The following is a 26,103-nucleotide window of genomic DNA, read 5'->3' on the forward strand; positions in this document are numbered from 1 at the left end:
CCTCTGTGAGCAGTGAAGAGGAACTAAAAATTTGGAAGAACTTGATTTACAGCCTGTGGAAGGGTAAGCCTAAAACTCTTCCTTCCCTGTCCCACAACAGGGCGCCCAGTTTACTGACATTTTGAGAGTTTCAGCCTACTCCAAGTGACACTGTGGGCAGGACTTTGTATGGTTCCCATCCATTTGACATGCACCAACTGAAAGTACCCAACGGCCACTACATCAAAGTTTGGGTGGGCCGCTGGTGTTATTGTAGGTGGGTGAGACCTATATACACGTTGCATTTGTCTGTCTTTGTGCTATACTCTGCCTTGCTGTTTTTGTTATGTTATGTGTGATTGTTTTCCTTTATACAATACAAATTTAGTTTCAAGTTAGCTTTGTGTCAGTTTTATTAAGCACTAAGAGATGTTCCCAACAGGACATTCACACCCTGGATGCTCGGTTGGGTGGAGGCACTGCTTAATATATGTACCCCAGCTTCCAGATAGCAGAGGCTCAGGATCAGCCCTCCAAGCACAAACAGGTAACAAGAGTCAGGGACGACAGGGATATAGGTAAACACACTCAAAACCCTGTTACACATCTACAAGTAATTGGTCTAAATACCAGCCCAAAAAAACCTTCAAACTCAAATCTAAAACTGCTGCATGAAATACAGTTAGAATAGTCTAACTACAACCCACACGGAGTACAATAGGCTATTTAAAATCATATGTACACAAGAGTTAAATATAACGTGCAAGTTTGAAAACAGACCTTCAGAGGTAGAGTCAAAGAGGATTTGTATGTCCAGAAGGTATGCAGTTAATACAAAGTGAAATTTTTTACCAGGGCCCAGAGTCTTATAGGGCGTTTACGTACCATGGGACCCAGGTATTCTTCTGCACATTGCTATACCTCTGACCTAGCACAGGTGTAAAGGGAGCCTCAAAAGTAATTTTTTTCATAGATGTTTTCACCCACCAAGTCGGCCTGCTAACTGTGCAGCAGCTGCATAGACTTGCCTAAGAGGTACAGATGTAGCAGAGTTAACAGTCAGAGTCATAGTATGGTAACTAGATGCAGGCCTGCACATGTAACTGTTATACACCCATGTAAAATGTTGCTAAGATAACATAATTATCAAACTTTGGCTACTACCCTAAATTAGGGTAGACCATTACTTGCTTATTTTTATGTTTTGGACGGAAATATATTTTAATGTTTCTTAGCGATCAGCTCATTGTTACAGATATAAAATTATAGAAATTAGATTTTTGTTACAATCATTTCCACATGAAATATGAACACATCCCACAATGAAATCCTATTTATTCCAAAATTACAAATACAGGCCCACCTGGAATATTAGTAGGTTACTGAAGACTGGAGAAACTAATGAGATGGTTAGCAGATGTATCTGTTGCCTTCATAATTGGGATTGAGCTCCAGCAGAATTCCCAGTACTGAACATTTGGTTTTCATTTTGGCTTATTTTACACATTTGGAAAATGCTTGATTTACTATCTGGGTGATATCTGGGTGATATATGAAGAGAAATAAAGCTTCTCCAATTCTAGAGGCGAATCCTTAACAGAACATCACAATTTCCATTGTAACAAGTTCCATATTTTTACTTAACATGTAGCCTATTGTGAAAGCAGTGAGTCTAAAATCCAAAGCTCATATGTCTTCTCAAACATTCACATGTATCTGAGAAACATTAAACACAGGGCGATAAGAACAAGACATGGTGATATTATGTTTATACCAATAAAGATGTTTTATTTAAGCCTGTTACAGTAATTTTCAGATATATTTAGTAACACATAAGTACATTTACCTAATGTTTTTCTCGTCTATCTACAAGGCGAAGGGTATAATTAAGTAATATTGACAGGAGGAGACGTTTACGTGAGAGAAATTGTAATTTTCACATAACTTACTGTCTGCTCTATATAACTGTATGTTCTTAGGTTAATTTATCTCTTATGTGAGTCTTGTGCTACCTGACATCAATTATGTAAAGTATTATTAATACAAATATATTCCCCTATCTTTCTATCTATCTATCTAGGATTTCAAAGAGACATCACATCCGCCAAATGACAAATAAAAGGTATATAGGTGCACGCAGTCATAGGAGGCTTGGTTAGCTACTCCAGCTTCAATATAGTAGAAAAAAACGCAGCACATAGATAGGTGTCTCCAGTGCAAAAAGTTGCTATTTATTCCATATTTAGCAAGATATAAAAAAAGTGCAACGTTTCGGTAGTCTCACACCACCATCTTTAGGCATGCCTGAAGATGGTGGTGTGAGACTACCGAAGCGTCGCACTCTTTTGTATATCTTGCTAAAGATGGAATAAAAAGCACCTTTTTGCACTGGAGACACCTTTCTATGTGCTGCGTTTTTGTTCTACTATATCTATCTATCTATCAATCCTTTTTAAGGGGGTCGTACATTTCTTTTAACATAATTTTTAGTGAAAATTTTTTCAATAATACAAACAGGTAACACGTTACGTTTCTATGCATGTTTCAGGTTCATATGCAAGTAAACGTGTTGCGATAAGACGGAATACAGTATAGTATTTAAGCTTTACCATTGAATGGAGGCTACCAGACCATGCATGCCGCTGTGAGCAGGCCAGGTGGCGGGGCAAGGTGGGGCGGGGGAACAACTGGAGGCACACTATGGGTTGGGTCACCGGCGGATATGCAGCGTAAAATACGCTGCGGATCTGTTACGTGTGAGCATACCCTTATAATGATAAAGACTAGTTCTAGTTAAAACAAAAACACAACAAAGTTAAACCATCATAATAGATTAGGTATGTGTGGACTTTAGAAAAAGCAAGGAGTTTTCCATTTGATGAGAAGGAATATTGTGGTGTGGGGTATCTATGAAATTGTACCCTTTAAAGAGGCACTCCAACCCTAATACATCTTTCCCCTATCCAAAGCATAGGGGATAATATGTATGATGACGGGGGTCCCGCCGCTGGGGACCCTCGTAATCTGTCATTCTGCACCCACCTTTTTGAGCTCTTAGGAGTGCTGAAGGCTCCAAGTGTGAAGCGTGACAACCATGGGGCCGGAGTATCGTGATGTCACGACTCTGCCCCTGTGTGATGTCACGCCCCGCCCCCTCAATGCAAGTCGATGGATAGGGGATAATATGTATTAAGGCCGGAGTACTCCTTCAAATATGAGGTGTCACAACCTATGTAATTTACCTTAAATCACATCCATATTGTTCACCTATCCTCCTCTCTTCTCTTCAAACTGATGTTGACAACTAATAATTTGAGAAACAATAATCTCTGGTCTGTTGAAACCAAGATTGAACTTTTTGGACTCAATTCTAAATGTAATTTGGGGCATGGTGGTGGCAGTATCGTGTTGTACAGGAAGGGGGGGGGGCAGTTAAAGCTAAATGGAGTGAAGTACAGAAATATTGTGCTCTGGACCTCATACTGGGCTAAAAGTTCATTTTCCAACAAGACAAGCATACAGCCAAGACAACACAGGTGCAACCAGAATGGTGCAACCAGAGTCCTGGCTTGAATCCAAAGGAACATCTCTGGAGAGACCTGAAAATGGCTTTCACCGATGGCCCTTATCCAACCTGACAAAGTATAAAATGATCTGCAGGAGGAAGGGAAGAAATATCCCAAATCCAGGTGTGCTCACCTCGTTGCATCATACCCAAGGAGACTGCAAGCTGTAATCACTGCCAAAGGAGCTTCAACTAAGTACTGAGTAAAGGGCTTGGATACTTATGTCAATGCAATATTTTATTTTAAATTTTTTAAATTACACTAGAAAAGATTTCTAACATTTTGTTTTCACTTTGCCATTATGTTATACTGAATGCAGCGTCATGGGGGGAAGCATAACAAAATGTGAGAATATGTTGAAGGGCCTGAATACTTTCCAAATGCATTGAATATCCTCTAGTGCTGCAGCAGAGTTTGCCTGAACAGAAATCTAGAGAGAAACTACAGGGAGTATCTTAATTTAGAATCAGCGAGGCGACCCGTACCACATTACATAGGCTTCTCATACCAGTGCTCACCAAAAATATGAGTCATTTATGAGTAGGCCATGCCTGATCAATTCATTATTCCAATTTTTTATGAGACATTCATTACCTAAATCATAGGCAATCTACCAAGATAGATATCGTGTGAAGAATTGGTGACACAAAGTTACCCTAAAAACTGTAATATATGTGGCCTTAAAGGGGTACTCCACCCCTAGACATCTTATCCCCTATCCAAAGGACCACAGGGGTCCCACTGCTGGGACCCCAGCTCCGTGCCGGATGACTAGCGATGTGGCGCTGGAGGCTCGTGATTTCCCGACCAATCCCTCTCAATGCAAGCCTATGGGAGGGGGCATGGCGGCCGCTACGCCCCCTGCCATAGACTGGCATTGAGGGGGGAATGGCGTGATGTCGCGACGGGGCATGGCTGTCTCCAGCACTGCAGTCAGTGTTCTAAACGAATGCCGGGTGCTTAAGGGAGATCGCGGGGGTCCCAGAAGAGGGACCCCCATGATCAGACATCTTATCCCCTATCCTTTGGATAGGGGATAAGATGTCTAGGGGCAGAGTACCCCTTTAAGATTAATGTTGACTAAGTTTACAAGTCATTGGGTTATTATTATTGCTTCAGTAAAATATTTACATATAAAATGATACACCTTAGTTATGAAGTCATATACTGTGTGTCAACCAGGGTTAGGCCCCTTTCACACTACAGGTATCATCCTGCTCTTTTACTGCTGTTATTTTACAGTAACGGATGAAAAAACACTCAGATGCAATAACTGGTAATAAGTTAATAACAGATGATAACTGATGACCATCATCCGTTATTTTTAATGGTTTTTCTCTTAAAAAACCTGATGTTGTTCATCTGTTATCAGCCGTTATCATCCGGTATTACCAATTACATCCGTTTTTTTAATAAGGCTTTTAACCCTTTTCTTTTTTGTACAGCTATACTGAGCATGCTCAGTACAAAAAACAGATGTTAAAATATGACAATAACTGATAACGGATGTTTTTTTTTTGAACATCCGGTTCCCATAGATTTCAATGTTAAATTTTAATTGCCGGACCAAAAGTTAGTGCATGCACCGCCTTTTGTGCCGGAAAAATAACTGACATTAGTAAAAACGGACATACCTGATACAAAAGGATGTTCAAAAAATCCCATGGACATGAATGGGATTTTTCGCTGGCCGTCTTCAGGACTTTTTGCCGGGAGTAATAACGGAGGTTTTTTACAGGATGATACCTGTACAGTGATCCCTCAACGTACAATGGCCTCAACATACAATAGTTTCAACATACAATGGTCTTTTCTGGACCATTGTAAGTTGAAATCAGACTCAACATACAATGCAACAGACAGTCCAGATCTGTGCAATGTGTTAATGGCCGGAAGAACCGACCAATCAGAAGGAGCAATTTACTGATAAAACACCTGTATTACTAAAGCGTATGCACTGACTGATGTCGGGTAGCACCCCCTACAGTACAGGGAGGTATTACATGTTGTGTACACTTTACCTGTACCGGGGTTACCTGCTCCTTTGGACACCAGGTAACGGCGACTCCATTTTACTTTTTTAGGACATTGCGTGTACTGTACAGGACCCTGAAGAAGTTCCTGTCCTCTAGATAGACCAGTGTTTCCCAAGCAGGGTGCCCCCAGCTGTTGCAAAACTACAACTCCCAGCATGCCCGGACAGCCTTCGGCTGTCCGGGCATGCTGGAAGTTGTAGTTTTGCAACAGCTGGAGGCTCCCTGCTTGGGAAACACTGACATAGACAGTGATTTACAGCTCCCAGCGGATCTTTCTTACTTTTGTATGTAAGGATTTGCTTTATCTATATTCGTTATCTACTTTTATTCCTTTTTTTTGGATGACATTTTGGTGGCTTCAGAACCAGTTACCAGGTTTCCATAGAGTTATGGTCTCAACATACAATGGTTTCAACATACAATGGTCGTCCTGGAACCGATTAATATTGTAACTTGAGGGACCACTGTAGTGTGAAAGGAGCATTATAAAGTATTTTAAAAAAATCAACAACATTTAGAGAAGGAGATGTCTGGCAAAACAAGATATCTGTGTATTATAAGATAAGAAAGATGGCTTTGAGCAGATTTAAAGCTTCTACCCTGCTATATAGCCTTCTGTATCCCCTGCATAGACAAACCCTGCGTGAGAAGCAAATAGGAATCATACCCATTGTGAGGCAGTGGAGTATACATGAGCTTATTTGGCCCATCAGGAATGGAACTGATTTGGTTCCAGGGACTTAGAAGAAGCGCTCTACATGCCTAAGATGCACCGCATGATGAGTTGTGAGAGAATGACTGTGAAGAAGATGATGCAGGATCTGTTCACTTCTACATATCAGATTCAGCTGTCACTAAGTTTGCAGTTATGGCACAGTATGCACATGTACACAATAAACATTTATTGTATGATGACAAAAAAATCCTACAACACCATTTGTAAGCTACAGATCATGTATTCCTAACTGTTTAGTATTATGTCAGCTCCTCAGTGGGTTCAGATACGTACCATGACCATTTGTGCAGTGTGTCTGCTTAAATAATCCTTATTTTGGTGCACAATTGGATATCCAATTTTCTGTTTTTAATCGCTTTTCTAATAATTGTAAACGCGTGCAATGCCGTCACGCCCCTCTCCCATAGACTTGCAAAGCGGGGGGTGACATCACATGGGGGAGGAGTCAGGACGTCATGATACTCCGGCCCAGTGGTCGCCACCCGGCTGTTTGTGAGCTGGCACTGCGGCGTGCAGCTCAAACAGGTGGGTGGCAAATACAAGATTGCGGGGGTCCCCAGCGGTGAGACATCCTATCATATCATATAAGATGCCTCAGGGCTGGAGTACCCCTTTAAATTGACATTTAATTTTTATTCTGTGGGTTAGTATGGTTACAGTCATACCCAATTCATATAGCTTTTGTTTAATTGTATTACAGTTAAAAAAATAAAACTTGGAAAAACATATGTGCTCAAAAGTGCTTTTATTTTTCCATATACAGGGCTGTATAGGGCCCATATTTATGTCATGATCAGTCGTTTTATATTGGTACCGTATTGGAGTAGATGAAACTTTCTGATTCTTTTTTAAGTTTGTTTTCCAGATACATGATGTGAAAAAAAATTCTACCGTTTAATTTTATTCTTTTCATTTACATCCTATACTGCGTGGGTTCACTAATATGCTTTTTTTGTTTGTTTATTTAAAAAAAATAAACATAACATTTTTTTTTTTACACTTTGTAAGTCCGTCTAGGGGACTTTTCTGAGCAATCATTAGATAGCTTATACTGTTCAAACTGTGTTCTGCTGATAGAAGCCTGCCTATGCCAGACTCTGTTAGCAGATTTACTATGGTAGGCACCTATCATTTAGCCATTTAAATGGGCACTGTCATCAACTTTATTTTTTGATATGTTGTAGTACTTATGTACTACAACATATCTCTAATATACTTCCATTATTTATTTATTTTTTTCGTGGTGATATTTACGTTTAAAAACCGGCCACTAGGGGTCACCCTCCTAGTGGCCGGCTGCAGCCAGGCGTGACGTCACGCCAGAAAAAGGACTGTTTTTGGCTGGGCAAAATCAGTCCTTTTTCTTTTCGGCTGCGCTCGCTCCCTGCCTGTCAATCAGACAGGCGGGAGCGAGCGCATTAAACGCCGGGGCTGCGCGCATTGGCTGGTTATAGTCTTGCGCAGCCCATTCATCCCCGCCCCCGACAAGTACACTGTAGTGGAGACAGCGCGCGCACACTAGTTATCAGTGCCGCGCTGATGCTCCACTACTGTCGCTATGCAGGCTACTCCTATACTCCTCCTCCCCGGGTATCACATGTACAGATAAACAGGGAGGAGGAGACCCCGGAGCAGCCTGCCATGCGATTGGCAGATCATTTATGCGCGCTCCCTACGCAAGCGCAGCATAGATGAAGTGAGGGCGGAAGTCTTTGCCTAGCAGGCGTTAGTGACGTGCGCCTGCTGGGAAAGTCGGCTTCCGGTAGAGGTACGAGCAGGGCGCAAGAAGACGTGCAGATGACCGCTATGTGAGTGCCCAAATTTTTTTTTAAAGGCAGGGAGGGGGTTAGGGATAGATTACCTGTAGGTAGGGACAGAGTAAAATAAATGTGAGATGGTGGGAGCTACTCTTTAATCCTTTCCCGCAAAAGGACGTATATGTACGTCCACTGCGGGCTCCTGCTGTATGATGCGTGCTCAGCAGGTGAGTGCGCATCATACCCAGTGGGTCCCGGTTGCTATTAACAACCAGGATCCATGGCTAATGCCGGGTATCACCGATCGGGCTGATGTCCAGCATTAACCCCTTAGACGCCGCAATCTAAGTTGATCATGGCGTATAGAAGCAGTTAATTTTGCTCCTGACTAGCTCAGTGGGCTGATCGGGACTGCCGCGATCAACTGAGAGGATGGGGGCAGGGCTCTTACCTTCCTCCCGGCCGTCTGATTTGTGCTCCAACATTTGAGGCAACATGAAAAGACCCCGATGTTAGTGACCCATGACTCAGGATGATGATCCGTATCCCCCTCTTGTGACACACTCTACATTTTTTCTGGGATCGTCCCTTCTTTCCAGTGTGGGGGTCCTCACCTGGAAAGTGTTGGCCTGGGATGATGCTGGCACCTATATTTCCAGTTCCTTGGGAACTCCAGTCTGCTCTTTCCTGGTTGCCAAAGATCAGGGCCTTTAGGACTTCCTCTTGGAACTGATGGAATATCCCTGTGTTGCCAGCATACTGGGGCAGTATAAAAGAGTTGTACATGGCAACCTGGACCATGTAGACCTCAACTTTTTTGTACCATGTACATGTTTTCCGCATGCCCTTATATGGCTTGAGGACTTGATCAGAGACATCAACTCCCTAATATACCGATTGTAGTCCAGAATACAATCGGGCTTGAGGCCGTTGTTGTGGTACCTCGCAAAGGGACAGGTGACCTGATGTTACCATGAATTGCAGTCAGCTTAAGGACATCCCTCTTATCCTTATACCTGACTAGCAACAGATTTTCACCTGTAAGGGCATGGGACTCACCCTTGGGCATAGATGCCTGGAGAACATTTATAGGGAGGCCTCTCTGGTTCTTCTGCACAGTCCCACAAGCGGACTTGGATCTGGCGTCCGGGATTTGAACAGAGGTCAAAAGGTCCAAACGAGTTTCCCACTAACACCCAGAGTGTGGGGGGGAGGCATTCTTGGGGTTCAATCTCCCCTCGTATACTCTCAACTGAGGTTCTCTCGCATCTCTTGCAAAGTTTGTAGAGTTTTACGCCATACCTCGCTCGCTTAGTGGGAATGTACTGGCGGAAGATGAGTCTTCCCTTAAAACTGATAACCAAAAGAAAAAGAAAAAAGAGCGGTATGCGCCCCTGGTGAAGTATGTTAAGACAGTTGGCGACAGGTAGGTGAAAAGCCACTTACCAGATAGTGTTGCGCTAAGAGCACAACACCTCAGAAGACATCAAGATAACAATTTGGAGCCTGCTGCCTCAGCTCGTCCGGATGTAGCTTCGTTGGTCCGGTAAAGGGACGATTCAAATAAAAATAAAAATAATGTGGGCAAATGCAGGGAGCAAACGCAGCTCCCTGAAGCCCTAATAGGGCCTGGGTCATGCCGCTGACTGTGCAGCAGACCCTCGGACACCTGTTGGGAGGTCAGGGGAAATTTTTTTTTTAACTCTTCACCTACCTTTCCCTCACTGAAACTCTCTCTGAGGGGCACAGATCTGGTCAGAGTTGGTGGTCTGGCAGAGGTGGGGGAAGAGGACATTAACCCCTCCTCTGATAATCAATAGCTGCTCTCCTGGGGAGGTAACGTCATCGTCACCTCCCCCTAGCAACAGGGGGTGATTGGTGGTGTGTAGTACATTACCGATCACCCTCTCCTTCCGGATTATCGGGCCACCAGTGACCCGTATGACCAGAATCGCTGCAGATCGCCGGCGATTTGCAACGATCACTGACATACTCAGGACCTCCCCCCCATGCGTTGGCATGGGATGCATTCTGAACGATTTCAGCAGGCATCATGTTTCGCTAACCACGAACACGTTTCGGTTACTGGCGGTGAATGGAAACCTCCAGGTCCTTAAGTCCCAGGACGCCAAAGCATAATTATATCATGTTAATTAAACCGCACGGTCAAAGGCGCAAGCGTAAAAAAATCTAGAAATGTGTAGTTTTGGTCACTTCACATACTAGAAAAAAAAATTATAAAACGCAATCAAAAGGTGCCATCAAAATAAAAAAATCCTGATAAACATACATACATCCCTATATAAGGAAAATAAAAAAGTTATAGGGTTCAGAATTTAACAGTTTTCAACATACTAAGTTTGGTACATGCAGTTCTAATTTTTTAAATTAGTAAAATAAAATGAAACCTAAATAAATTGGGTATCCTTGTAACCGTATGGACCTACAGAATAAAGATAAGATGTAATTTGTACTGAAAAGTGCACTGCGTAGAATCGCAAGCCCCCAAAATTTACAAAATGGTGTTTTTCTTTTTAAAATTTTGTCCCACAAATATTTTTTTTCTGGTTTTGCCTTAGCTTTTGTGGTGAAAGGATTATTGGTATTACAAAGTAAAATTGGTGGTGCAAAAAAACAAGCCCTCATATGGGTCTGTAGGTGGAACATTTTAAGTAATGATTAGGGATGAGCAAATCGAATCTGACGAATCCGAATTAGTTACGGATTTCATGAAAAATTTGCTCTGCAACGAATCCGAATATCACCGCGATTAGATCGCACAAATCACTTCATTAACTTCATTTAGGGTGGTCCAGGCTCCAGGCCATCTAAGATGGTTGCTCCACATGGCAGGACATGGGGCAAGGAACTCTGGGAAGGCGGGAACACGGGTAGGCGGGATGACACTGAATCACATGCAGCATGCAGCCTATAAGCAGCCAGCCACCCCTGCCAGTCACATCAGGGTTCTATTGCAGAGAGAGAGGGACAGAGAGCAGTGTGTGTTGCACAGAAAAGCATTTTTACAGCAGCAATTCACCTCAAGGCCAAATCCAGCCTAGATGCACTGATAGGGAAGGGAGAGAGATTGAGAGAGAAAGTGCAATTTTGGGTGTACTACACATAGACTGCGTACTGCAGCACTGGTGTGTACAACAACTGAAAAACTAATAGTAGCCAGCCAGTTAGGGTGAGCAGAGCACTAAAAGCCATAATCACCTGCTATTAGTACCTAATACAGGTTGGGTGGCGGAGCGTATTGTCCTCTATTAAGAGCAACCTGTGCGTACATAGGTGGTATATCATTTTGTTCCTGTTAATGTCTTAAGGGCCTACTTACTGTGAAAGGCCAGCCAAAAGAACGCACCTGCTGGTGTTGTAGACAAATTCTGTTTTAATTGTAGTGGAGCTTATTGTACTCCCATCATAAGTGCATACAACGTACGTACATCTACGTGGTGTTTCATTTTGTTCCTATTAAAGTCTTAAGGGCCTACTTAATGTGTAAGGCCAGCCAAAAGTACACACCTGCTGGTGTTATAGACAAATTCTGTTTTAAGCGTAGTGGAGCATATTGTCCTCCCCTCAAATAGGCACTAATTATGTCAGGTAGAGAAGTGCCAGGACATGGACAGAGGAGTGGCAGAGGCCTAAATTTCTCAGGCAGAGGTAACAGCAGACTAGGGGCGAGTGACAGTAGGAGTCACAGGGATAGGCCTGAGCTCCCGTTATCAGCAAGCGGTCGTGTCTCGACCAGCAACCCTTCTGCTGTCATCGATTGGATAAATAGGTTATCCACTTAATCACAGGTGACATCTGACACCCCCAGTCAACAGTCAGTGGGTTCCTCAGACACAACCCTAAGTTGTCATGGCCCGGGAGCAGTCCCTTTCCTCCCATTGCCTCTGTCCTATGCTCTTCCCTCCCCCCACAGAAATATTGTATGCTGTGGTTTCAGCTCCACTATTTAGTGAGGACGATCTACTAGAGCACAGTCAGCAGCTACTGCCCAGCCAAGAAGTGGAGGAGACATCCGTTGTAGTGATGAGGAGAGTGGCGTGGGAGGTGCTGTTGCGAGCGTTCAGGCTCCTGAAGTAGACACTGTTGAGGAACCTAAGGAGGACATCAGTGATGTGCAGACACAACTCGATGATGATAAAGGTAATCGCACTTGGGAGCTGGGTTCAGAAAGGGCTTCATCATGATCAGGAGAAGAGGGTTGCAGGTTGCCCGTGAGGCAGCAGCTGAGGCAGCAAGGTGGTAGCATGGTTGGCAGTCAACATGGTGACAGAAGTGGGAAGTCTGGAGCCAAACTTGGCCGGGGTAGGCCACCTGCTTTGTGGCAGCCTACCTTCCTGGGAGGTAGTAGAACAGGGGTTCCTGGAGTAGGCGGCAGTAGCAGTCATTTAGTACATTCATCAAAAACCTGGCTACATGCAAGATGTGTAAGCAGAAGGTGAAGCATATGCAGCGTCACCATAAAGCCACCTGAGAAAACCGTGGCTCCGATGTGGTGGTCCAGCCTGCTGCATCACCCAGTGGCATGCCGCTCCCTGTTTCAGCCAGCCAAGGCTTCGCTACCTCAGCCAAAGGGAGCTGTCTGTCATACCCATCTTCTGTAGCTCCAGATGCTCCTGTTAGTCCTACTTCGAGTCAGTCATTCCTCCAGCAATCCATCGGCGAAGCCAGTTCCAAGAGACAACAGTATGCGCCCATTCATATAACAGCGCAGAAGCTGAATGTGCTCCTGTCCAAGTTGCTGGTGCGGCAGTCCCTCCCTTTTCTAGTGTCGGACATTGCACCTTTCAGAGAACTGATGGCTTCTGCCGTGCTGAAGTGGAGAGTCCCAAGCCATAATTTCTTTGTGAAAAAGACAGTACCAGCCCTGCACAATTTGGTGGAACAAAAGGTGGACCATTCCTTAAGCCTATTGGTGTGTACCAAAGTGCACGGCAGTGCCGACGTGTGGAGCTGTAACTACGGTCAGGTACAATCCATGTTCTTTACGGCCCACTGGGTGAATGTGGTTCCTGCAAAGCCACAACAGCAACTTGGACAAGTCACTCGGCTTCCACCTCCACGCTCTCAGGCCATTGGTCCTGTGACAGTGAGCGACTCCGCCTCCTCATCCTCCACCTTGTCCTCAGCCTCCACTGCACAGACAAGTCTCAGTGCCCCCCCCCCCGGCATACCATGTGTGCAGGGCACGGCGGGGTCACGCTGTTCTTCACATGGTTTGCCTTGGCGACAGTGTCACACAGGGGAGGAACTGCTAAAAGCCATTCATCAAGAAATCGAATCATGGCTTACTCCACGAAAACTGGAAATGCGAACCATGGTGAACGACAACGGGAAGAACATCTTGTCTGCGCTGCGACAAGGAAGCCTGAGCCATGTGCCCTGCATGGCACACGTGTTCAATCTGATTGTTAAGCAGTTCCTGAAGTGTTCCCTCCATCTGCAAGACATCCTAACAATGGGAAGGAAACTTTGCATGCACTTCAGCCACTCGTACACCACAATGCACACACTCCTTGAGCTGCAGCATAAGAACGGTATCACTGATTTCTTGATGATCCAAGAGGATAGGGAGACTCCCCTGTGTAATTTTAATGTCAACCAGTGGCAGCTCATACGGGACACCTGCTGTTTGCTCAGGCCCTTTTAGGGAGCTACATTATTATTCAGTCGCCAGGATTACGGGATGAATGGCGTCATTCCACTGCTTAATTTCCTACATGTGTTGGAAAGGATGGCTGGTCAGGGCACTGGAGACGTGGTGCCCACATCTCATGGCCACATGAGTCCTGTGGGGGATGGAAGAGGAGGGGGAGAGTGGAGCACAATTTAGGTTTCAGGAAATGGGTGGTTTTTATAGTCATCTGACAGGAGAGGAGAAGCAGGAGCTGCCAAAGGGCTAGAGGGTCATGAGGAAGACTAGACAGAGGACTCAGACACACCATGGCAGGATGCAGTGGAGATGGAGGCAGGGAGTCCATTCGAGTCACTTGCACAAATGGCATGATACATGCTCACTTGCTTGCGTAGTGACCGCTGAATTGTCACCATTCGGCAGCGGAATGACTTCTGGCTCTCCACCTTATAGGACCCACGCTACCGGCACAAAATGGGGGCCTTTTTTACACACCACTGAGAGGGAGGACAAACTAACCTACTACAGAGACATTCTACGTTGTCAGTTGGCCGATGCCTATCTGGCCATCGTTCATCCTCTCGCAGGTCTGACTCGCGGGGCCCTCTGCGCTCACCTTCCACTGCCATAGCTGCGTCTACAGTCGCTGATGAGTAGCTTTCTGCACCCGCATAGTGAAGAAACTCATCAGCAGCAGGTAGACCTGGAGCAGGACCTGAACCAGCAGGTTGTGGCATACCTTGATATATATATATATTGTGATGACCCCCTCTTGCAGATAGGTGCGGTTGCAGTATAGAGGGAAGGAGACAGAGCTCTTCAAATCAAAGTTTAGTGTTTTATTCACACTAAGCACACGGCAAACAGTCTTTAAATGCAGAAGAAAGGAAAACGTAACAAATGTCCACCTGCGGCATCAAGCAAGACTTTTACAGGCCTCCAGCTAGGCTGTTCAGAAGCTTCCACTCTTGGAGCAACCACGGGGAAGAACTCCACACACAGCTTTCTCTGGCACTGTGAGCTGCAACTAGCACAATCCCCCCCCCTCCCCCCCCCCAGCTGGTGAGGCAGCCTAGCTTTAAGGCCAACAAAAGCAGGCCTGGATTGTGGGGAATGATCCCCACCCTACTCTTGATCATTCCCAGTAAGATCCGTCCCGAATCAGCCTTCCAGCCCTACTACTGCCATGGCGTCAGTCAGCATCGCAGCACAGTCACTGAATAATACAAGCTCTTACTTCACCAAAGCCAGGAGCCTTGGTGACATATATCGTCCATCAACCACCATGCTTTTCACTGTCTCACAATATATATATATATATATATATATATATATATATAGTCATGCATGTAAATGTTGGCACCCCTGAAATTTTTCAAGAAAATGAAGTATTTCTCACAGAAAAGGATTGCAGTAACACATTTTTTGCTATACACATGTTTATTCCCTTTGTGTGTAATGGAACTAAACCAAAAAAGGGAAGAAAAAAAGCAAATTGGACATAATATCACACCAAACTCCAAAAATGAGTAGGACGAAATCAGTCGCTTTCTATAACCATCAATAAGCTTCTTACACCTCTCAGCCGGAATGTTGGACCACTCTTCCTTTGCAAACTGCTCCAGGTCTCTCTTATTGGAAGGGCGCCTTTTCCCAACAGCAATTTTAAGATCTCCCCATAGGTGTTCAATGGGATTTAGATCTGGACTCATCGCTGGCCACTTCAAAACTCTCCAGCGCTTTGTTGCCATCCATTTCTGGGTGCTTTTTGACCTATGTTTGGGGTCATTGTCCTGCTGGATGACCCAAGATCTCGGACGCAAACCAAGCTTTCTGACACTGGGCTGTATAGTGCAACCCAAAATCTCTTGGTAATCCTCAAATTTCATGATGCCTTGCACACATTCAAGGCACCTAGTGCCAGAGGCAGCAAAACGACCCCAAAACATAATTGAACATCCACCATATTTCACTGTAGGTACTGTGTTCTTTTCTTTGTAGGCCTCATTCCGTTTTCAGTAAACAGTAGAATGATGTGCTTTACCAAAAAGCTCTATCTTGGTCTCATCTGTCCACAAGATGTTTTTACAGAAGGATTTTGGCAAAATGTAGTCTTGCTTTTTTATGTCTCTGTGTCAGCAGTGGGGTCCTCCTGGGTCTCCTGCCATAGCGCTTCATTTCATTTAAATGACGACGGATAGTTTGTGCTGACACCGATGCTCCCTGAGCCTGCAGGACAGCTTGAATATCTTGGGAACTTGTTTGGGGCTGCTTATCCACCATCCGGACTATCCTGCATTGACAAATTTCATAAATTTTTCTCTTCTTTCAATGCCCAGGGATATTAGCTACAGTGCCATGGGTTGACAACTTCTTGATAATGTAGCGCACTGTGGACAAAGCCACATCTAGATCTCTGTAGATGGACTTGTAACCTTGAGATTGTCGACATTTTTCCACAATTTTGGTTCTCAAGTCGTTAGACAGTTCTGTTGTCCATGCTTAGTGTGGCACACACAGACACAATGCAAAGACTGAGTGAACTTCTCTCCTTTTTATCTGGTTTTAGGTGTGATTTTTATATTGCCCACACTTGTTACTTGCCCCAGATGAGTTTAAAGGAGCATCACATGCTTGAAACAATCTTATTTTTCCACAATTTTGAAAGGGTGCCAATAATTTTGTCCAGCCCATTTTTGGAGTTTGGTGTGACATTATGTCCAATTTGCTTTTTTCCTCCCTTTTTTGGTTTAGTTCCAAAACACACAAAGGGAATAAACATTTGTATAGCAAAACATGTGTTACTGCAATCCTTTTCTGTGAGAAATAATTAATTTTCTTGAAAAATATTCAGGGTTGCCAACATTTACAGCAATGACTATATATATCTATATCTATCTATCTATATATATATCCAGTAAAAAAGTTGTAGCTTTATTGCATAGATATAAGGACTACGTTTCTGGGATCTCACACCACCATTGTCAACTCAAAGTGACTCACTCATTTACATACATAATATCAAAACACAGATATAAACAAAGGATATAATGTACAATCGTGCATGTTAAAATACATAAAAGGGACATAATACATCTGTCCTAAAGTGTAAGGTGCATATACAGTGAGATAGCATAGTGCGTCATATATAAGATACTTTAAAACAAGATAATACATAGATCGGGGTGTAACCACACATAAATACATGTCTATACAGGTATCCAATAGTATCCAATATTAGGTGGAATGGGGCGGTGGCAATCCGGGACTTACTCTGTGTAGGACAAACGAATGCAGCGTGGAGCCAAACATGTGCCTCCAGTTGCAAAACTACAACTCCAAGCATTCCTGGACAGTCAAAGGATGTCTGGGCATGCTGGGAATAGTAGTTTTGCTAAAGCTGTAGGCAAAACAGCTGAAGGCAACGCTGCTCTAAAAAAAAGAGTTATCCAAACAGTGTACTCCAACTATTCCAAAACTCCAAGTCCCAGCATTACAGGACTGGCAAAGGATGATACACATGAATGACATAGAAACATATAGAAAATGTATGCATAAAAAATTTACTTTTAGCACTAAACCTTTACACTAATTTAGGAAGATGTAAGTAATACACCAACATATTGTCTTTGGTGGTAGAGTACAGGCAATCTCCAATAATCATTGTGTGTGTGTGTGTGTGTACAGCATAAACCCAGAAAGAAAAGTGTTACAGAGCAGGACTGTCAGGCTCCCCAGAGCAGTGAGTCAGCAGAGTGAGGGAGGGGAGGAGTCATCACAGTGCAGACAAAAGAGGGACATGCCCCTCCCTTTGACAAGATGGAAAAGACAGTGAGCAGCGGTAATATGCTATTTTTTAGTGAAATTTGGGTGATAGAGACATAAAAATTACACATGCGTGATCAGGATTAAGTACTGAGTAACATATAACAGTTTTTTTTTTGTAAGATCTTTGTTTTCAATAATTGCAATAAAAAATCTAAACATGTGAACCCAGACTTACTAACACAGACTTAAAAAAAATCGTATATTATATATTTGAGTAGCAGTATTAGTCCAGTGATGCAGATGCTAAATCAAAAAATGTTGCAGTATCTTTTGTAGAGACAGGCTTTCTGGATTCTTCCCTTTATCAAGTCAAAAGCAAATCTAAGCTCACAAGCAGAAGACACGCAGGTTACAACTGTACAAGAAAAAAGAAGATATCAAACATTTAAAACGCATCAACACATGGCTGAACAAGTGGAAAAGGATATACAATACTGCAATAAAAAACATAAAAGATAAGTTTTCATGAAGAAATATAAGAAACTCAGCAAACTCTCTCAAAATCTCAACCAACACCAGGCAGAGAGAGAAACCAGGTTTACCACAAGCAATAGAATAGCTGAAACAACCAATGATCTTACAGTTTCTCCTGACAACAATATGACCACTATTCCTGACAACAATACAGACAACTCAGGAATTATAAATATTTCAGATTATGAACTATCCGTATCTGAGAGATTTGTTCTCTCTAAAGGAATATCATTCTTTCCAAGCACTAAACTGGATGACATCAAACTATACTCAGACTTGTAAGTATTCTATAGGAGATTAGACTTAAAGAGTACTATCATAAGAAAGAGGACAGTACTACAACAACCCTGGATTACAATATTAAGAAAAATTATTCTTATTTTGCCCCATTACCGGGACGCAACAGCAAACTGGACAGCTACATTGCACGTTTCAGACTAAAAACAGCATCCTTGGTCCCAAAACACCTGTAATGTCTGTTTATTTGTTTTTGTATTTTTTTGTCTAGGTGTGTATTCACACACTAGTTTGTTCAGAGCAGTTTGCTATTCCACCTGGAGAGGGAATAGTTAATGCTCTGAGCGAATGAGAACTCGTGTGGGGTTCTCCTGCATTCTGGTGCTGGTTATTCAGTGCAATACTATGATGTCTGTTAGTTTAATGCCACTATGTCGGTGCTATATTCTGACTATGTCTGCTTGAGCATTTACCTTGTATTTATCTTTTATTTTTTTCTGGGTTTTTAGCCATGGTTATATAGCAAGCTCCTTGTATTTTAGCCTGTGTCATTTCACCGGCACCCAGTTGTCGATCCATCGTTTAGGATGGATGGGCAAGTAGGCAAGGAGAGTCTTTTTAGGGTCAGTTAGGGCTCACTCTCCCTGTCTCCCAGTCGGTCATGACAGAATAACCAGCCAAACCACTTGCTCTGGTGCCACTTACCAAGTTCCTGATTCCGTTTTCAAGTGGACCAGATGCAAGGACCTCTTCAGTCTGTCTCCTGCAGTATGGCGTTCCTCCGTTCCTGAGTCAAGCATCTGTGTCCAGGTGGCAATTATGGAGCCACCTGGGCACCCAGGTATTTTTTAAAAAAAAGATTTCTGCCATGTTTTTATGCTTGTTTTGTGTTTTTTAGAGGGTCCGGTGGCCCCTCTTTAAAAGGGGGGGGGGGGGTACTGTAATGTCCATTTATTTGTTTTTGTATTTTTCTGTTTAGGTGTGTATTCACACACTAGTTTGTTCAGAGCAGTTTGCTATTCCACCTGGATAGGGAATAGTTAATGCTCTGAGCGAATGAGAACTCGGGTGGAGTTATTTAGCCAGAGTTCTCCTGCATTCTGGTGCTGGTTATTCAGTGCAATACTATGATGTCTGTTAGTTTAATGGCACTATGTCTGTTTGTGCTATAGTCTGACTATGTCTGCTTGAGCATTTACCTTGTATTTATCTTGTCATTATATCTGGGTTTTTAGCCATGGTTATATTGCATGCTCCTTTTATTTTAGTCTGTGTTACATTAGTCGGTTTTAGGATTATGTTTGTTCATTCTGCTCTGTCTGTGTTCACACTGTGTCTAAGTCTTGCTTGGACCATGTGCTCTGTATGTTATATTCTTGTTCTGTATTCTGGAGTCTATTCAGACTCATCCGGTTCTAGTCTAGTGTTTCATGTATTATATTTCCGTTTCCTACTGGGTCAGCATTTTGTCCACACGGTGGAGTGTGTCTGCTAGCCAGTAGCCTATTTGGCTTTGTTATTAATGGCTACTCCTATAGTGGAGTGGGGAGTCCAGTTTGTATATTCTGTGTCCCAGTGTGAACAGTATCCTATATTTATATCCTGTTTGGTTGATCTGATCTTTGTCCTTTGTACTTGTACCTACTTGTGATAGTTCTTAGTAACTTAACTGTTCAGTTTAGTGTTTTGGCTCTCAGTTCTTCTGTTTATCCCCTTCATCTCCTGGATTCTGCTGTATACACTCATATCATGCCTAGCTAATTTTTTCATGTCTGTGATTTATCTGATATCCGGTTTAGGAACGGTTTGTTAATTCACTATATTCTCCTCTGTTTGTGAGTTTATATTCTGTTAGTATTGGTATTCTGTCTGGTATATCTGGTTGTCTAGTAGTTTTCTATTTCTGTTCTGGCCTATTACTGACTATGTTTATTATTTGTTTTTACGCCACTGCACTTTGGCGCAGGAAAGGACCGGTGCCCAGTTATCGATCCGCTGTTTAGGGTGGATGGGCAAGTAGGCAGGGAGAGCAGTTTTAGGGTCAGTTTAGGGCTCACTCTCCCTGTCCCCCCAGTCGGTCATGACAACACCATTATAAAACCAAATACAATCACTCAGTACTAGAAAGAGAAGCTATCAAAAACTTAATGAATAATCAAACCATAACAATCAAACCAGTAGGCAAGGGAAGAGCAGTAGGGATATGAACACTGAAGATTACATCAAAGAGGGAAACTACATGCTTCCAAAAATCCACAAAACTGGGAACGCAGGCAGACCAAAAATAACAGGTATGGACACATTAACGGAACAGATCTCTGGCTTAGTAGAAAACCTATTAAAGCCCTTTGTCAAAAACACCAGAAACTTTCTTAAACTCAGTCAGATTACAAACTTGACTGTCAACTGCATATTGGTAACAATGGATGTAGAATCCCTGTACAGCAACATGCCACACAGAGATGCAATTGATGCCTGCTCCCTGTTCCTCTCATCCCGAACCCACAACCGGAAATACAGCCCTAGAGCCATCACCAAACTCATAGAATTCATCCTCACACACAACTACTTCAACGTTGACACATGTGGTGGCCCAGTATGGGAGTTGTTACCCCGTACCCTTGCTGCCCTGTCAGGCAGCCTCCTGCAGTGTCCCCTGCCGCCCCCCTTGTATCTGTTTGTTGTAATTGTATATAATCCCTATGTTATATATGTAAGAGTGTTATATCTTTAAGACTGTCTACCATGTGATTTGTCATGTGATTGTTACCCAGGAGGTATCAGTGACCAGGTGACCAATGGGACCCCACCAGAGCCTCCCCCATATAAGCCCTGGGTAGAGCCTCTGCATGCACATAGATCTACAAATGATGGGCACTGCAATGGGGACCAGGATGGCACCACAATATGCCAACCTATTCATGGCTGATGTAGAACAACAATTTCTAGACACACAACTTCACAAACCCTACAGATACTTCCGTTACATTGATGATATTTTCATCATTTGGACATAAGGAAAATAAATACTCAGATTTTCATGATGCCTTTAAACAAATGCAATCCATCCTTCAAACTCAAAATGGCCTTCTCTACAGAAAGTGTGAACTTCCTGGACACTACTGTCACAATAAACAGGAACACACTACAAACGCCTGTGTACAGAAAACCCACAGACCAAACCAGCTATCTACATAAATCCAGTTTCCATCCTTCACACACAAAGAAAGGCATCATAAACAGCCAAGCTACCAGCCACCATTGCATCTGTTCCAACCCTAATGACAGAGACCTGCACCTACAAACACTGTCTGAGAAATTCAAACAAAAAGGATACAAATCAATAAGAAAATACACTCCACCCATCAAACACCACCAAACACCTGCTACAATACAGAGAGATAAAACCATCTCCACGCGTACCACTGGTAGCCACATACAATCCGGCCCTTGAAGACATACACAAAATTATCAAGGACTTGCAGCCAATATTGGCAGAAGATGAGGTGCTAAAAGAAATCTTCCCTGAACCTCCCATCTCAGCCATCAGACAACCACACAATTTAAAACAAAAGTTGGTCAGTCAAAAATGACCTACGGAAAGAGCAGAAACAGACAATGGGACCTAACCCTGCACCAAACCTCGCTGTAAACTCTGCCAACATATCTGCACCAAGATGGAAGCCACCCACAACAACAAGACAAAACATTAACCCCTTAAGGACCAGGCCATTTTACACCTTAGGACCAGAGCGTTTTTTGAACATCTGACCACTGTCACTTTAAGCATTAATAACTCTAAGACGCTTTTACCTATCATTCTGATTCCAAGATTGTTTTTTCGTGACATATTCTACTTTATGTTATTGGTAAAATTTTGTCGATACTTGCATCGTTTCTTAGTGAAAAATTCCAAAATTTGATGAAAAAATTGAAAATTTTGCATTTTTCTAACTTTGAAGCTCTCTGCTTGTAAGGAAAATGGATATTCCAAATAATTATTTTTTTTATTCACATATACAATATGTCCACTTTATGTTTGCATCATAAAATTTACGATTTTTTACTTTTGGAAGACACCAGAGGGCTTCAAAGTTCAGCAGCAATTTTCCAATTTTTCACAAAATTTCCAAAATCACAATTTTTCAGGGACCAGTTCAGGTTTGAAGTGGATTTGAAGGGTCTTCATATTAGAAATACCCCATAAATGACCCAATTATAAAAACTGCACCCCCCAAAGTATTCAAAATGACATTCAGTCAGCGTTTTAACCCTTTAGGTGTTTCACAGGAATAGCAGCAAAGTGAAGGAGAAAATTCACAATCTTCATTTTTTACACTTGCATGTTCTTGTAGACCCAATTTTTGAATTTTTACAAGGGGTAAAAGGAGAAAATGTATACTTATATTTGTAGCCCAATTTCTCTCGAGTAAGCACATACCTCATATGTCTATGTAAAGTGTTCGGCGGGCACAGTAGAGGGCTCAGAAGCGAAGGAGCGACGAGGGGATTTTGGAGAGTACGTTTTTCTGAAATGGTTTTTGGGGGGCATGTTGCATTTAGGAAGCCCCTATGGTGCCAGAACAGGAACAAATACCCACATGGCATACCATTTTGGAAACTAGACCCCTTGAGGAACGTAACAAGGAATAAAGTGAGCCTTAATACCCCACAGGTGTTTCACGACTTTTGCATATGTAAAAAAATGTTTTAAAAATGTCACTAAAATGTGTGTTTCCACCCAAATTTCACATGTATGCAAGGGTTAATAGCAGAAAATACCCCCCAAAATTTGTAACCCCATCTCTTCTGAGTATGGGGGTACCCCATAAGTTGACCTGAAGTGTACTACGGACGAACTACAATGCTCAGAAGAGAAGGAGTCATATTTGGCTTTTTGAGAGCAAATTTTGCTCGGGGGCATGTCGCATTTAGGAAGCCCCTATGGTGCCAGGACAGCAAAAAATACCCACATGGCATACCATTTTGGAAACTAGACCCCTTGAGGAACGTAACAAGAAATAAAGTGAGCCTTAATACCCCACAGGGGTTTCACGCCTTTTGCATACGTAAAAAAAAAAAAAAAAAAATTTCACTAAAATGTGTGTTTCCCCCCCAAATTTCACATTTTTGCAAGGGTTAATAGCAGAAAATACCCCCCAAAATTTGTAACCCCATCTCTTCTGAGTATGAAGGTACCCCATAAATTGACCTGAAGTGCACTACGGGCGAACTACAATGCTCATAAGAGAGGGAGTCATATTTGGCTTTTTGAGAGCAAATTTTGCTCGGGGGGCATGTCGCATTTAGGAAGCCCCTATGGTGCCAGGACAGCAAAATAACCCCCACATGGCATACCATTTTGGAAACTAAACCCCTTGAGGAACGTAACAAGGGGTACAGTGAGCATTTACCCCCCACTGGTGTCTGTCAGATCTTTGGAACAGTGGGCTGTACAAAATTTTTAATTTGCGCAGCCCACTGTTCCAAAGATCTGTCAGACACCAGTGGGGTGTAAATTCTCACTGCACCCCTCATTACATTCCGTGAGGGGTGTAGTTTCCGAAATGGGGTCACATGTGAGGTTTTTTTTTTTTGCGTTTGTCAAAACCGCTGTAACAATCAGCCAGCCCTGTGCAAATCGCCTCAAATGTACATGGTGCACTCTCCCTTCTGGGCCTTGTTGTGCGCCCCAAGAGCACTTTGCGCCCACATATGGGGTATCTCCGTAGTCGGGAGAAATTGCATTACAAATTTTGGGGGGTGTTTTTCCCTTTTACCTCTTGTCAAAATGAAAAGTATGGGGCAACACCAGCATGTTGGTGTAAAAAATTTTTTTTTTTACACTAACATGCTGGTGTAGACCCCAACTTCACCTTTTCATGAGGGGTGAAAGGAGAAAAAGCCCCCCAAAATTTGTTAAGAAATTTCTCCCGAGTACGGCGATACCCCATATGTGACCCTAAACTGTTGCCTTGAAATACGACAGGGCTCCAAAGTGAGAGCGCCATGCGCATTTGAGGCCTAAATTAGGGACTTGCATAGGGGTGGACATTGGGGTATTCTACGCCAGTGATTCCCAAACAGGGTGCCTCCAGCTGTTGCAAAACTCCCAGCATGCCTGGACAGTCAACGGCTGTCCGGCAATACTGGGAGTTGTTGTTTTGCAACAGCTGGAGGCTCCATTTTGGAAACAGTGGCGTACCAGACGTTTTTCATTTTTATTGGGGAGGGGAGGGGGGCTGTGTAGGGGTATGTGTATATGTAGTGTTTTTTACTTTTTATTTTATTTTGTGGTAGTGTAGTGTTTTTAGGGTACAGTCACATGGGCGGGGGATTACAGCGAGTTTGAGCTGCCGCGCAAAATTTGCTGCATCGCAAACTTGCAGCCTGATACTCACTGTAAGCCCCCTGCCCATGTGAATGTACCCTGTACATTCACAGTGGGGGGGGGGGGGGGTGGGGGACCTCCAGCTGTTGCAAAACTACAACTCCCAGCATGCACAGTCCATCAGTGCATGCTGGTAGTTATAGTTTTGCAACAGCTGGAGGCACACGGGTTGGGAAACACTGAGTTAGGAAACAGACAATGTTTCCCAACCAGTGTGCCTCCTGTTGTTGCAAAACCACAACTCCCAGCATTCTCAGGCATGCTGGGAGTAGTAGTTCGGCAACATCTTTAGAGCTAGATGTTGCCGAACTACAACTCCCAGCATGCTTGGAGTTGTAGTTTTGCAACATCTGGAGGACTACAGTTTGCAGACCACTAATACAGTGGTTCCCAATCTGTGCCCTTCCAGATGTTGCAAAACTACAACTCGCAGTATGCCAAAACTGTCCAGGCATGCTGGGAGTTGTAGTTCTGCAACATCTGAAGGGCCAGATGTTACAGCACTACAACTCCCAGCATGCCTGGACAGTAAGGGCATGCTGAGGATGTGTAGTTTTGCAACATCTGGAAGGGCACAGTGGTCTCCAAACTGTGGACCTCCAGATGTCGCAAAACTGCAACTCCCAGCATGCCCAGACGCCAAGGGCTGTCTGGGCATGCTGGGAGTTGTAGTTTACAGGGTCCCTTTACAGCAATGCATGTCGCTTTACGGCGACGTGCATTGCTGTAAAGGGCCCGACCGCGGCTGAAGATCTACTCACCTGTCTCCGCCGCCGCCATCTTCATCGTCTGGATCCGGGTCTTCAGGGACGAGGTAAGTACCGGGGCCGGTCCCCAGCACTCCCCCGTCCCCCGCCGCGTCCTCCGGTCTTCCTCCCGTCCTCTCCGGACTTCAAGGGGCCGGGCAGGACGGGAGGAAGTAACCGCCCCCCCTCCTGCGATTGGTCGGTTAACTAACCGACAGATCGCAGGGGATCGGAGGAGGTGGCAGGCTTGCCACCTCGCTCCTAGGCTCCAGCATGGTCCTGGCTGTGTGTGACAGCCGGGATCATGCGAAATTACCGGGCGGTCGGGTCCCAGAGACCCGATCAGCCCGGTATCGCCGCAGATCGCAAGGGCGATTTCCCTTGCGATTTGCGGCGATCGCCGACATGGGGGGCCTACATGGCCCCCCTCGGCGTTTGCCCTGGATGCCTGCTGAAGGATTTCAGCAGGCATCCAGTTCCGATCTCTGCCCGGCGAGCGGCAGAGACCGGAAAATGCCATGACGTTGTGGAACGTCATTGGTCCTTAAAGCCCAGGGTGCCATGACGTTCCACAACGTCATTGGTCCTTAAGAGGTTAAGGGACTGTACTCCTGCACATCCCTAAATGTGGTCTACATGATACAATGCACCAAGTGTGACATGGGATGCTACGTTGGTGAAACCAGAGGGAAATCAACAA

The sequence above is a fragment of the Hyla sarda genome, chromosome 4 (assembly GCF_029499605.1).
Source record: "Hyla sarda isolate aHylSar1 chromosome 4, aHylSar1.hap1, whole genome shotgun sequence".
NCBI lineage: Eukaryota > Metazoa > Chordata > Amphibia > Anura > Hylidae > Hyla > Hyla sarda.